Raw genomic sequence first — 13,072 nt, forward strand, 5'->3', positions numbered from 1 at the left:
TGCCCAGCACATCTGCTACCATAGATTTAGGACAAAGCACCACAGTGTAGTTACACTACTCAGCTGTGAGATTAACTGAGAATTGTAAGGGCTTTGTTTACCAGTTCACAATTGTTTGTTATAGACACTGGGCAACTTCTTCTTACCTCTACACTGCAATATCCCTTGTCCACATAATACATCTGGTGTCACCTCATTCAGGTTTAAAGGAGTTTAAAGTAGTAAAGACTTTTAGGCCAGGTGTATCATTCAAATCAGGGATAACAATACATAGGCCGAGCACACACTAAGTCCAATAAAACAAATCAATTGTTAGGACACATTTCTTGGTCTTTAATTGTCTTTCTCTTTTGTCCAACAAGCTAACACGTGTTTCGTTGTTGAGGGTGTTCCCCACAATTTCCTCAGGGTGGAATATAACACAAATGTACATGTAGTGTAGTGTAGGAACACCACACATTATATACATGTGTTCATCTTTGTGGAAACCCAAACCTTCCTTTCAAGTAGATGGTAAATATGAAATTCAAATCAATTGTTTTTTCTTTTTTCACAACCATTGAACATATCACCCCACATTTAAAAGTTGTTTATACCCGGGCATGATCCATGCAACATTAAAACTGCACTCCAGGGTTTCAGATGGGGTGCAGTGGGACGTCGGGCAGTGACTTCATTCCTCTCAATAAGTGACTTTTTACACCTCCTTGGCAGGGACATGCAATCTCCCGTAAGGTGCGGATCTGTGATCTACAATGGAGCAGTTTAATAATAGGAATATCGCGTATTTATACCTAGATGGTGATATGAGCACCTTTCAGTCCGTGCATCAATTATAAACGCGCCCAAAGTTTGACCCAGAGGAATATGCTGAAGTCTCACATCCTACCCGACCTCCACGCCGGCTCCACGTCTGTCCGGCAACGACTACAAGGACATCACCCTTGATCCGCATTATGTGGAGCAATATTATCAAACATAAACCTACTTTTAGAAAATTGGTGTACATTTATACAGTATGAGTCTGATGAGTATGCAAGGTTTATCGATCTCTATATTGCTCTTATATGTAGCCTCCGTAGTCGAGTGTCCTAAATATATATTTTCATGCAATGTATATATCCATATCCGATAGCGTGAGTACCCGTCATCCACAATGACAACAAGTAAATATCCCACTGTAATTAGGGCAAAGGTCAAGTGGAAGTATGACTGCCGACCGTCCAGGTCTTCTAACACCACTGCAAACCAGGCTGGTGAATCCTTTCTTCATGCCAATATGTAGAGTTTCTAGCTGAGAGCGACGTCCACACCTTATAGAAGGACCAAAGTGATCCTGACAGTCCAGAGAGGTCTTTCCTTCCAATATGCCCCACAGAGGATCGGATGCCTACTAGACACAAGATGTTTTTAATCAGTAAACCGGGTGTGGGTGGCCCGCTCAGACATGGTTCTGAGCTCTCAACCCAAATTAACCCCAACAGTCTGGGTGGAAGATAGGAGGTCTTTACTTCCAATACGCCCCCTCGGAAAGAGGACAATGTCCCCATAGACGCCAATTTTCTGTACCTCGGAAAAAAGAGGCTGGAGGGCTGTTTACCCATAATTTTTCCAAATGTTCAGAAAACCTGTTGTGACGATTCCGGACTACGGGCAAGGCCCAATGCATGGGCGAGCTGCCCCCCCTTTCTAATTTTCAAGACTTTGGCCCCTCCTCCCTCTCCCCCCGAGAATCTAATGGCCTTTTTGTCCCCTGCGGGAAGATTTAGAGTCAGTGCCCTCAATCAACCCCCAGCGATCAGAAAGACTGATAACGCTGAGTGACACCAGTGTCCCTTTCTGTTCCCGGGACAGACTTTGGGTAATCGCCCTCAATCCAACTCCCATAGGTACCAAAATACATATGCCCGTATTCTTGGATGAGAGCCTGGCATGATGCCAGGGCGAGCCCCACCACACACCTCTTTTGGGGCAGGAAAAGGGTTTGGGGCAGCACTCAGCATCATGCGGGGCTCCCACCCCGGAATAGGTGCATAAATTATTCTGCTCCAGAGTGTAGATTGAAGGTGTCAACCCAAAATCTGCCCCGGGAGACAGAGAGGCCCCTAGGACGCAGGGGAAAAGTTGTCCCAAAATAGGCTTTAACGTTTGTAAGGCTGTCATTTGCCAATCACATACTGACTTGTCATTCTATGTAACACAGTACTTTAATGAAATCATGCAATATACTATGACATTTTGAAAAAAGTACAGCAACTACAGATATCACTAAGATAAAATGCCTAATAACTTACAGTATGCTTGCTCTAACTACCTCTAAAACACAAAAGGTTCATCTGCACACCATGTAGTGTAATCCTGCCAAACTTGAATGGAATCCGTCCAGCCGTTTTCATGCTACTCATAAGTACAAAGTCTATAGGAAATGCATTGGTGCTGAAACACGGTAGGTATGGGACCCCCTTTTTTCTTTGGACCCCCTTGAGTATTTCTGTGAAAAATGCATTCTTCGCTAATGTAGAAAGAGGAATTGGTCTGCAAAGTCTAGCGGAGATTAGTCAACAGGCGCAAAGTTATTAGAAACCAAAATTCAGAGGTATCCTAAGTCTGGGAATCCTAACTGTGACTACAGAGTGGCTCTCCAGTGGCAGTCACCACTGGGCAGCTATAGTTAGGATCATGTCTCCATATGTTGCTAATAACTTTGGCACTAAGCATGGGCGGAAAATCCGTTCCGCTCGCAGATTTTACAGATTTTCGGTAAATTCCCAATCTGCGAACGCTAGCAAATTTACCGAAAATCCGTAAATTTGCACGCAGCAGATTTTTTTTTTCTTGGTGATACAATTTTGCGGCGTGCGGCGTTCACTTACCGTCATTCAGCGTTTGCCGAGTTGTTTTTCTCTATATTTTGCGATTGCTGCGCCATTTTGGATCTTGCTGCAGGATCCCGCGGGAGTTTGGCGACGCATCGCAAGAGTTCGCAATTGCGAACCTGTAGGTGCGGCGGGCAGCAACAATCTAGCACTCGCGAAATTACAAAATTTGTAATTCTGCACAAGAAATCCACTAGAAAGCAGCATAGACCTTCTGAAAATGATGATTTTTATCAGAATAACTCCTCAGGTTGACATTTGCCTGCACTTTTTTGGATTTGAGGCCTTTTGACTCTCTTTGGATCACTTTTGGATTAGAAATCACCTTTCATAAGTAAGTTTGTTTGGGGCATTACAGTTGCTGTTCTGCAGAAAAACGAATTTTGCAAAACTGAAAGCACTCAGCAGGTGCAAAAGTTCAAACTCATCATTAGTAATAGTAACCATTCCCTGTAGTGCTTCCTGACTGGGGCCCCACCAGAGTTCAGTTGCTAGTTGCAACAATTGTATGACCCTGCTCTGACCCTCACAGCAGGCTCATAGAATAGCTACAAGTAGGCCACAAAGGTCCTGAAAAAAAAATTGCACTGCAACAGAAAGCAAAGTACAGATAAGAAAGCAGGTGCCAGACTGGAATTTTAAAACAGTGACACATTAATAAATCAACCCCAAATTAATTCATGTCAGTTGAAGCAGGGCAGGTGTGCTTGCTTTCCCCCCCATAATCTACAGTGATGATGAACCAGAGGGTGGCATTGATGTACCAGAGGGTGGCATGGGTGAAACAGAGGGTGGCAGTGGTGAAACAGAGGGTTCTGGGAACCTGTGATGATGAACCAGACGTAGAAACAACATAGTCGCGACCGTTGCAAACTGACAAGTAAGTTCGCAATTGCGAACTGGTACAAAACCCTCGCGAACTGGCAGAAACCCTTGCGAACACAAAAAAAAATCTGCAAATTCGCGAGAATTCATGGATTTTGCGGATTGCGAGTTCGCAAATACGCAAATTCGCGAATGCCCGAATCGCAAAATTCGCCCATGCTTATTTGGCACCTTTTTACGAATTTCCATGAAACTGTCCAAAAAAGTGCTACATGGAAAGTTTTGTGGTGATCCATTAAGCAGGGGCTGTGCAACTCCTCACCCTAAAACATACCCAGACGGATCCCCCCTTTTTCTAATAGAAAACGGTGGTAGCCGCAATTTTTTCATGACAATTTATTTTAATTGTCCCTATGGGATCTTACCACCAGGACTCGAGTACCCATCCCCCAGGGCTGATAATTTCATTAAGAAGGGGTGTCACACAGGCCCCTCTCCAAGCATCCAAGAGGCCCTGGGGACAACATCCCCCAGGGCTGATAATTTTGTTAAGAAGGGGGGTCAAGGTGCCCCTCCCTAAGCCTCCAAGAGACCTTGGGGACACATCCTCTGGGGCTGATAACTTAAATAATGGGGAGGGGGCTGTGCAGTCCCCTCCCTGAGCCATACAATGGCCCCGGGGCCAGCTCAGGGACAGTGTCTTGGGGTCCCCAACACTCAGGACACCATCTGTTTACCTGCCATCAGCGCAGGCAGGGAAATCACTACTGTTCTCCTACCAGGCAAGGGCACATGACTGCTCCTTCCCGGTGGGAGAACAAAGCATCTCCTTGACCGGGCTCTCGGGGAGGGAAACGCTTTGATTGCTCCCACCACACGGGATCAAAAGAAAACTGCTCCCATGGGGTGTGAGCGATGCTGGCAATCCCCCTGCACCCGTGGGAGCAGGTGGAACTATGGGTGCTCTCGGCCTCCCCCCAGAGATTGTTAGGAGCGGAGGGGGAGGGAGAGGGAGAGGGTTTGGCTGTCTGTGCCAGCAGTGCACAGCCGCAGGCCATGCAAAGAGTGGGACTGGCTGCAATGGGTTGGCTGCAGGGCCTGGCGGTGCACAAAGGGTGAATGGCTTTACTTATGGTAATAACATATTACTTTATGTTTAAAAAAAGCATAGATATTCACTGAAAAAATAAAGATTAGAGTAAAGTTATTGTTAAATGAAATGTTCAGTAACAATTTAGGGCCAGATGTAGGTAATCCCAATTTACCTATTCTTAAATACCAAATTTTACCGATTTGGTATTTAAGAATAGGTAAATGGGATGTAGATACATTTTTGGTAAAATGACCGAAACGGTATGATTCGGTATTTACCAAATCGGTATTTACAGATTCGGTAATTGCCATTCATCCCTATGGGCCTGGAGGCCCTTAGGAATGAATGACAATTACCGAATCGGTAAATACCAATTCAGTAAAATGGGGGAAACACTCAAGGGTGCCAGGGGGTCACTTTGACACCCTGTTGCACACCTGAATCGTGCTTTTGTGCCCTAAGGGCATGTATGTCTGCCACATGGCTCAGTTGAAAATGCACAGATTTGCATTTTCAAAGGTAATCCTTATTAACCACAAACTTAGAGTTGGTGGTAAATAACGAATGCTAAAATGGGAAAAGCACTCATTTGAGTGCTCCCTACATTGAAAATTCGGTAATTTACTGATTCGGTATTTTAAGGAATCAGTAATTTACTGATTCCTTAAAATACCAAATCGGTAAATTACCGAATTTGCAATTTAGGCCACCTACATCCCAAATGCCTAATACTGGTCGGTAACAGCCGAAATTCGGTAATTTCGTCCGTTACCGACCGGGGACATGCAATCTCCCGTAAGGTGCGGATCTGTGATCTACAATGGAGCAGTTTAATAATAGGAATATCGCGTATTTATACCTAGATGGTGATATGAGCACCTTTCAGTCCGTGCATCAATTATAAACGCGCCCAAAGTTTGACCCAGAGGAATATGCTGAAGTCTCACATCCTACCCGACCTCCACGCCGGCTCCACGTCTGTCCGGCAACGACTACAAGGACATCACCCTTGATCCGCATTATGTGGAGCAATATTATCAAACATAAACCTACTTTTAGAAAATTGGTGTACATTTATACAGTATGAGTCTGATGAGTATGCAAGGTTTATCGATCTCTATATTGCTCTTATATGTAGCCTCCGTAGTCGAGTGTCCTCAATATATATTTTCATGCAATGTATATATCCATATCCGATAGCGTGAGTACCCGTCATCCACAATGACAACAAGTAAATATCCCACTGTAATTAGGGCAAAGGTCAAGTGGAAGTATGACTGCCGACCGTCCAGGTCTTCTAACACCACTGCAAACCAGGCTGGTGAATCCTTTCTTCATGCCAATATGTAGAGTTTCTAGCTGAGAGCGACGTCCACACCTTATAGAAGGACCAAAGTGATCCTGACAGTCCAGAGAGGTCTTTCCTTCCAATATGCCCCACAGAGGATCGGATGCCTACTAGACACAAGATGTTTTTAATCAGTAAACCGGGTGTGGGTGGCCCGCTCAGACATCGTTCTGAGCTCTCAACCCAAATTAACCCCAACAGTCTGGGTGGAAGATAGGAGGTCTTTACTTCCAATACGCCCCCTCGGAAAGAGGACAATGTCCCCATAGACGCCAATTTTCTGTACCTCAGAAAAAAGAGGCTGGAGGGCTGTTTACCCGTAATTTTTCCAAATGTTCAGAAAACCTGTTGTGACGATTCCGGACTACGGGCAAGGCCCAATGCATGGGCGAGCTGCCCCCCCTTTCTAATTTTCAAGACTTTGGCCCCTCCCCCCTCTCCCCCCGAGAATCTAATGGCCTTTTTGTCCCCTGCGGGAAGATTTAGAGTCAGTGCCCTCAATAAACCCCCAGCGAGCAGAAAGACTGATAACGCTGAGTGACACCAGTGTCCCTTTCTGTTCCCGGGACAGACTTTGGGTAATCGCCCTCAATCCAACTCCCATAGGTACCAAAATACATATGCCCGTATTCTTGGATGAGAGCCTGGCATGATGCCTGGGCGAGCCCCACCACACACCTCTTTTGGGGCAGGAAAAGGGTTTGGGGCAGCACTCAGCATCATGCGGGGCTCCCACCCCGGAATAGGTGCATAAATTATTCTGCTCCAGAGTGTAGATTGAAGGTGTCAACCCAAAATCTGCCCCGGGAGACAGAGAGGCCCCTAGGACGCAGGGGAAAAGTTGTCCCAAAATAGACTTTAACGTTTGTAAGGCTGTCATTTGCCAATCACATACTGACTTGTCATTCTATGTAACACAGTACTTTAATGAAATCATGCAATATACTATGACATTTTGAAAAAAGTACAGCAACTACAGATATCACTAAGATAAAATGCCTAATAACTTACAGTATGCTTGCTCTAACTACCTCTAAAACACAAAAGGTTCATCTGCACACCATGTAGTGTAATCCTGCCAAACTTGAATGGAATCCGTCCAGCCGTTTTCATGCTACTCATAAGTACAAAGTCTATAGGAAATGCATTGGTGCTGAAAGACGGTAGGTATGGGACCCCCTTTTTTCTTTGGACCCCCTTGAGTATTTATTATTATTATTATTATTTCGCGATTTCTAAAGCGCCTGGTGACCCGTAGGCATCCCCGCGCTATTAATCCTGTCGAAATCCAGAGGGGGGAGGAGGGGGTGTTTAATTAGGAAACAGGAATGTTTTAAGTTTCCTGCGGAACACTGTGTGGGAGGGTTCCAGACGAAAGCTGAGGGGGAGTAGGTTCCAGGCTGTGGAGGCTTTGACCGAGAAGCGGCTTCCACCGGAACGGGCCTTCCTGTATTTGGGCACCGTGGCAAGATGTTCGGCGTCGGAGCGGAGGGATCTTGAGGCTTTATATGGGGTGACCATATGTTTAAGCGCGTCAGGGCCAACTCCATTCATGAGCTTGTGGGTGGTACATAGGGCCTTGAACTCTACTCTCTGGCGCACAGGGAGCCAGTGTAGGGCTTTGAGGGCGGGCTTAGCCGACACTCTGGGGGAAAGGTTCATGATGAGCCTGGCCGCCGCATTCTGGGTGCGTTGGAGTATGGCCAAGGTGTTCTCAGGGGCCCCCAGATAGATGGCATTGCTATAATCGAGCCGTGCCAGGACAAGGCCCTGAACAAGCAGTTTCCTGGATTGGGGGGGGAGAAGAGGCAGGATCTTGCGAACGGACCGCAGTAGGCCGAAACAGGTGCCTGCTGTCTTGGTTGCCTGCGTTTTCAAGGTGAGGTCCGGTTCTAACCAAACTCCTAAGGTTTTGATTTCGTTTTTAGGAGAGGGGATTTCACCGAAGGTGTCGGGCCAGGACGTATTTCTGTGAAAAATGCATTCTTCGCTAATGTAGAAAGAGGAATTGGTCTGCATAGTCTAGTGGAGATTAGTCAACAGGCGCAAAGTTATTAGAAACCAAAATTCAGAGGTATCCTAAGTCTGGGAATCCTAACTGTGACTACAGAGTGGCTCTCCAGTGGCAGTCACCACTGGGCAGCTATAGTTAGGATAATGTCTCCATATGTTGCTAATAACTTTGGCACTAAGCATGGGCGGAAAATCCGTTCCGCTCGCAGATTTTACAGATTTTCGGTAAATTCCCAATCTGCGAACGCTAGCGAATTTACCGAAAATCCGTAAATTTGCACGCAGCAGATTTTTTTTTTCTTGGTGATACAATTTTGCGGCGTGCGGCGTTCACTTACCGTCATTCAGCGTTTGCCGAGTTGTTTTACTCTATATTTTGCGATTGCTGCGTCATTTTGGATCTTGCTGCAGGATCCCGCGGGAGTTTGGCGACGCATCGCAAGAGTTCGCAATTGCGAACCTGTAGGTGCGGCGGGCAGCAACAATCTAGCACTCGCGAAATTACAAAATTTGTAATTCTGCACAAGAAATCCACTAGCAAGCAGCATAGACCTTCTGAAAATGATGATTTTTATCAGAATAACTCCTCAGGTTGACATTTGCCTGCACTTTTTTGGATTTGAGGTCTTTTGACTCTCTTTGGATCACTTTTGGATTAGAAATCACCTTTCATAAGTAAGTTTGTTTGGGGCATTACAGTTGCTGTTCTGCAGAAAGCACTCAGCAGGTGCAAAAGTTCACTCATCATTAATAACCATTACCTGTAGTACTTCCTGAGGGCCCCCTCCAGAGTTCAGTTGCCTATGTTTGTTTGGGGCATTACAGTTGCTGTTCTGCAGAAAAACGAATTTTGCAAAACTGAAAGCACTCAGCAGGTGCAAAAGTTCAAACTCATCATTAGTAATAGTAACCATTCCCTGTAGTGCTTCCTGACTGGGGCCCCTCCAGAGTTCAGTTGCTAGTTGCAACAATTGTATGACCCTGCTCTGACCCTCACAGCAGGCTCATAGAATAGCTACAAGTAGGCCACAAAGGTCCTGGAAAAAAAATTGCACTGCAACAGAAAGCAAAGTACAGATAAGAAAGCAGGTGCCAGACTGGAATTTTAAAACAGTGACACATTAATAAATCAACCCCAAATTAATTCATGTCAGTTGAAGCAGGGCAGGTGTGCTTGCTTTCCCCCCCATAATCTACAGTGATGATGAACCAGAGGGTGGCATTGATGTACCAGAGGGTGGCATGGGTGAAACAGAGGGTGGCAGTGGTGAAACAGAGGGTTCTGGGAACCTGTGATGATGAACCAGACGTAGAAACAACATAGTCGTGACCGTTGCAAACCGACAAATAAGTTCGCAATTGCGAACTGGTACAAAACCCTCGTGAACTGGCAGAAACCCTTGCGAACACAAAAAAAAATCTGCAAATTCGCGAGAATTCATGGATTTTGCGGATTGCGAGTTCGCAAATACGCAAATTCGCAAATGCCCGATTCGCAAAATTCGCCCATGCTTATTTGGCACCTTTTGACGAATTTCCATGAAACTGTCCAAAAAAGTGCTACATGGAACGTTTTGTGGTGATCCATTAAGCAGGGGCCGTGCAACTCCTCACCCTAAAACATACCCAGACGGATCCCCCCCTTTTTCTAATAGAAAACGGTGGTAGCCGCAATTTTTTCATGACAATTTATTTTAATTGTCCCTATGGGATCTTACCACCAGGACTCGAGTACCCATCCCCCAGGGCTGATAATTTCATTAAGAAGGGGGGTCACACAGGCCCCTCTCCAAGCGTCCAAGAGGCCCTGGGGACAACATCCCCCAGGGCTGATAATTTTGTTAAGAAGGGGGGTCAAGGTGCCCCTCCCTAAGCCTCCAAGAGACCTTGGGGACACATCCTTTGGGGCTGATAACTTAAATAATGGGGAGGGGGCTGTGCAGTCCCCTCCCTGAGCCATACAATGGCCCCGGGGCCAGCTCAGGGACAGTGTCTTGGGGTCCCCAACACTTAGGACACCATCTGTTTACCTGCCATCAGCGCAGGCAGGGAAATCACTACTGTTCTCCTACCAGGCAAGGGCACATGACTTCTCCTTCCCGGTGGGAGAACAAAGCATCTCCTTGGCCGGGCTCTCGGGGAGGGAAACGCTTTGATTGCTCCCACCACACGGGATCAAAAGAACACTGCTCCCATGGGGTGTGAGCGATGCTGGCAATCCCCCTGCACCCGTGGGAGCAGGTGGAACTATGGGTGCTCTCGGCCTCCCCCCAGAGATTGTTAGGAGCGGCGGGGGAGGGAGAGGGAGAGGGTTTGGCTGTCTGTGCCAGCAGTGCACAGCCGCAGGCCATGCAAAGAGTGGGACTGACTGCAATGGGTTGGCTGCAGGGCCTGGCGGTGCACAAAGGGTGAATGGCTTTACTTATGGTAATAACATATTACTTTATGTTTAAAAAAAGCATAGATATTCACTGAAAAAATAAAGATTAGAGTAAAGTTATTGTTAAATGAAATGTTCAGTAACAATTTAGGGCCAGATGTAGGTAATCCCAATTTACCTATTCTTAAATACCAAATTTTACCGATTTGGTATTTAAGAATAGGTAAATGGGATGTAGATACATTTTTGGTAAAATGACCGAAACGGTATGATTCGGTATTTACCAAATCGGTATTTACAGATTCGGTAATTGCCATTCATCCCTATGGGCCTGGAGGCCCTTAGGAATGAATGACAATTACCGAATCGGTAAATACCAATTCAGTAAAATGGGGGAAACACTCAAGGGTGCCAGGGGGTCACTTTGACACCCTGTTGCACACCTGAATCGTGCTTTTGTGCCCTAAGGGCATGTATGTCTGCCACATGGCTCAGTTGAAAATGCACAGATTTGCATTTTCAAAGGTATTCCTTATTAACCACAAACTTAGAGTTGGTGGTAAATAACGAATGCTAAAATGGGAAAAGCACTCATTTGAGTGCTCCCTACATTGAAAATTCGGTAATTTACTGATTCGGTATTTTAAGGAATCAGTAATTTACTGATTCCTTAAAATACCAAATCGGTAAATTACCGAATTTGCAATTTAGGCCACCTACATCCCAAATGCCTAATACTGGTCGGTAACAGCCGAAATTCGGTAATTTCGTCCGTTACCGACCGGTATTGGGCCACCCACATCTGGCCCCATATGTTTTAAACTCTAAAAAACACAAAATTTCACCAGTTACTAGTTATAGTTATCTCAAGTAAATATAACATGTGCCCTAAGGTAACTAAAACTCGCCATTCACTGCTAATTACCCCACATATTACATTATTCATGACATCTTCCTTGACATCATTAGTAATCTCACTGCAACATTTGCAGTGAAATTATTGATGAGAAAATTGTGTATGGCGGGAGTGATTTGCGCTACCTTGTTTTACTCTGGAGTCATCAAGCCACTCAGGGCTGTGCATGGCGGGGGTGATTTGCGCTGCCTTGTTTTACTCTGGAGTCATCAAGCCACTCAGGGCTGTGCATGGCGGGGGTGATCCGCGCTGCCTTGTTTTACTCTGGAGTTATCAAGCCTTCCAGGGCTGTGCATGGCGGGAGTGAGTTGCGCCACCTTGTTTTACTCTAGAGTCATCAAGCCACTCAGGACTGTGAAGGGCGGGAGTGATTTGCGCTGCCTTGTTTTACTCTGGAGTCATCAAGCCACTCAGGGCTGTGCATGGTGGGGGTGATTTGCACTGCCTTGTTTTACTCTGGAGTTATCAAGCCACTCAGGGCTGTGCATGGCGGGGGTGATTTGCGCTGCCTTGTTTTACTCTGGAGTCATCAAGCCACTCAGGGCTGTGCATGGCGGGGGTGATTTGCGCTGCCTTGTTTTCCTCTGGAGTTATCAATCCACTCCGGGCTGTGCATGGCGGGGGTGATTTGCGCTGCCTTGTTTTACTCTGGAGTTATCAAGCCACTCAGGGCTGTGCATGGCGGGGGTGATTTGCACTGCCTTGTTTTACACTGGAGTTATCCAGCCACTCAGGGCTGTGCATGGCGGGGGTGATTTGTGCTGCCTTGTTTTACTCTGGAGTCATCAAGCCACTCAGGGCTGTGCATGGCGGGGGTGATTTGTGCTGCCTTGTTTTACTCTGGAGTTATCAAGCCACTCAGGGCTGTGCATGGCGGGGGTGATTTGTGCTGCCTTGTTTTACTCTGGAGTCATCAAGCCACTCAGGGCTGTGCATGGCGGGGGTGATTTGGGCAGCCTTGTTTTACTCTGGAGTCATCAAGCCACTCAGGGCTGTGCAGGGCGGGGGTGATTTGTGCTGCCTTGTTTTACTCTGGAGTTATCAAGCCACTCAGGGCTGTGCATGGCGGGGGTGATTTGCGCTACCTTGTTTTACTCTGGAGTCATCAAGCCACTCAGGGCTGTGCCTGGCGGGGGTGATTTGCGCTGCCTTGTTTTACTCTAGAGTTATCAAGTCACTCAGGGCTGTGCATGGCGGGGGTGATTTGGGCTGCCTTGCTTTATTGTGTAGTCATCAAGTCACTCAGGGCTGTGCATGGTGGGGGTGATTTGCGCTTCCTTGTTTTACTCTGGAGTCATCAAGCCACTCAGGGCTGTGCATGGCGGGGGTGATTTGCGCTGCCTTGTTTTACTCTGGATTTGTCATATAGTTACTGCTTTTCTATTTATTGTGTTAAGTTAGCATGAGTTTATTAAATGTTTAAACGACATATTTTCCTACGGCTTCAGTTTGCACACGGCACATAATTGTTATTATAGCTTTCAACCTAGACGAAAGATGTGATTTATTTGAGAATAATATGTTATTGCTCTGATATCAGTTGTGCTTGGCACACTTGGTATACTGTCTGCACACTGAGAACTGCACCCTCTAAGAATTACCTAACACAAGGTTGCTGGGA

At 46.3% G+C, this 13,072-nt stretch overlaps 1 protein-coding gene across 1 annotated transcript in view; it reads right to left on the reverse strand.

The window, feature by feature from the left end:
- Nucleotides 1-13,072, reverse strand: part of LOC147700479 (putative cation-transporting ATPase 13A4) — a 941,662-nt gene that overhangs the window by 79,414 nt on the left and 849,176 nt on the right. The gene's annotated exons all lie outside the window — the stretch shown is intronic.

The sequence above is a fragment of the Lissotriton vulgaris genome, chromosome 7 (assembly GCF_964263255.1).
Source record: "Lissotriton vulgaris chromosome 7, aLisVul1.2, whole genome shotgun sequence".
In the NCBI taxonomy this organism is placed as follows: domain Eukaryota; kingdom Metazoa; phylum Chordata; class Amphibia; order Caudata; family Salamandridae; genus Lissotriton; species Lissotriton vulgaris.